This window comes from Gadus morhua, chromosome 6 (genome assembly GCF_902167405.1).
Source record: "Gadus morhua chromosome 6, gadMor3.0, whole genome shotgun sequence".
NCBI classification, from domain to species: Eukaryota; Metazoa; Chordata; class Actinopteri; order Gadiformes; family Gadidae; genus Gadus; species Gadus morhua.
Genome location: NC_044053.1, coordinates 11,802,167 through 11,804,888, shown reverse-complemented (window position 1 = coordinate 11,804,888; position 2,722 = coordinate 11,802,167).

The following is a 2,722-nucleotide window of genomic DNA, read 5'->3' as shown; positions in this document are numbered from 1 at the left end:
GTTCACGAAATGTGGCGAGGGAGGAGGGAAAGAAAGTCCAGAAGGGAACCTGCCCTTCCCCTCTTAAACGCTGCAGCGCACCCTCCCCGTCTGGGGGACAAAAACACGAAACCAAAAGTTTCTTGAAAACACGTTTAGCTTACTAGCCCAAGTAGCCAATCCGCTAGCGTCTCTTATTTCCCCCTTTAGCGGGCGCTAGCTTTAGCCACACAGGCGCTAGCTACCGGATAGCCGAGCTAGCGGAATTGCTAGCAGTCCTCAAAACACTTGATGAGTTCTCGCTTTGCTAGGTCTTCATTGTTTCCTGAGTTTAAAGTTCACTCGAAAATAGTATTACAACACTTCAACTTAAATACCGAGAGAGGCTAGTCGGGAGCATATCAAGTTTTCCCGTTGTTTCAGTCCTCTCCTTGAGTCACCCAAGTCCACTTGTACTGGAGGAGTGTTGTTTTATTGTCACGGTTGTAGTAGTATATTCCCGTTGTTTTTTCACCCCCACTCTTGTTTTGTTTCGCTTTAGTTCCGACCGATCCGTGTTGCGTCCGCAACTAATCCACACGCGTAATGTTAAAGCGCGGAGGTGGCGGGTTCTGCTGACAACATAGACCCCTCCAGGTTGGTTCAGAGGAAGAAGACGTGTTTGGTTATTGCGTACACACAAGCTGTTCGCCCTTGTTCCTCGGCTCCGGGGCTGGTGGCTCCGCTGCTCCTCTGCTCTCTCCCCTCCCTCCCTTCCCCACGCCGCTTCACAGGCGCGTGCTCGGTGCGCACGCCGAGGCAGCCCTGAGCATGTTGCGCTCACCAGCACACAATACCATTATTATGAAATTTGTTATTAACTAAAATTGTTTGTGTTATATATATATATATATATATATATATATATATATATATATATATATATATATATATATATATATATATATATATATATATATATATATATATATATATATATTATACGTATCCCCAATTCCCCTTTACTATGATAGAACGGCAAACATGCAGGCATTTCCTTCAATCACCAATAGCATAATTAATTCAATGTAGTCATGGGAACGAAAAAGGACTGCCCATACAGGCATGTGTGCGTGTGCGTGTGTGTTATCTCTTTCTATCAATGCTTTTAATCTAATGACATCAGGAAAGCACCCTCTAACCATTTTTCAAATGACCATTTTCCCGTTACCCACATGTCTGATTACCATGTTGATCGTGTCCAGCATGACGCTTGTAGAAATAGCCTACACGAAGTGTGTACACGGCAGCATAGCAGATATATCAATATGTCAGCTCAAGAAGCTTCACAGAATGCATCACTTTTATTTGGTTTTATACAATACTGTATTATTTAAAGTTTAATAAACAATATTAACGAATACAAAATGCATACAATAGTTTTATTTTTATTTTATGTGTCCCTGATCATCTATTTCAAGCTTGTCGCCGCAAGTGTTAAATACTTCAATGTATGAAAGCTAATAATCTCTGTTATCATATTTCAATAATTTTTAATATTATTTTATAGGTTACACAAGTTGCACATAATGACTAATCAGGATGAACGCATTCTTTACTCAGACAACTACTTACATGTTAATGTATGTATTTTCTTCTGACATACAGTCTAATCAAGTAATTGTTGAGGACATTGATGTCAATACTAAGGATGGGAGGTGCACATTTCCCATTCATCAAGCTAGGACCTCAGCCTCCTTATGTAAAATCCTGGTTGCCCTCATTTCCTGTGGCACAGAAGTTCAGTGAACCGTGCAAATCCTAGGCTGACACGAGTTGACATTAAGACATGCGGTCGCCACTTTGCATGCGCAAATACACACTTAGCGGTAAAGACCCAAAAACCATTGGCACGCACCTAAGTTTGCATATTAAACCGTGGTATGCACTTCCATGTAAATGCATGACGATAAGCAATTTGATTATCTGCAATGTCACAATACACTATAGCATTTCACTGCCTGCCTGCCAACATACATATATATGTATTGCCATGTACTGTATGGTCCCTCTATGAACTCCAAGCTTTTTTGCTGCATAACTACTATTTATGTGTTCCCGTATTTATGTATTTTCCAGCTCCCTTTGCCAGGTGATGACTTTGCTCCCGATTTCCTACAATGAGGAAGAGCATCATTTCACATAGCCTCAAACATCCTTTATTTAGGTTTTGAAGGATCAACATAGACCCTGATGCAAAGAACCGTAATAGAACATTGTTCATGTTTCATCCATATTATTTAATTCAGCATTTTAAGACATCATACCATTGAACGCACCACAAAACAGCAGAGCAAATCACTTCTTTCTTAAATATTATAGGATCTTTAGTCAAATAGGATGACTGCCTTCAATTGATCCACATAATCCTAATCTCCTTGAAGGGTTTGAGCCCACTAACCCCCATGATGTCTTATTTATGTGTGTGAATAGCAAAGAGTGCCTCAGGTAGAATACACATATTTACACTTATAATCCCTGGCCGCTGAACCTCGCATACCCATTTGCCTTTTCCCTCTTGGTGCGCACCGGGGGGGACTAATAGTCACTTTAGGAGTGGCAGTGAATAATAATTCACCGGAATAACATGAACGTTTTACCAAGGGAGTGAGTGCCACACTACTGGATGGTGTGAGTTGAGGTTATGCAGAAAAAAATCTGAGCTCCAACCCTAATATTGAGTTAATGATACAAATATATCAAT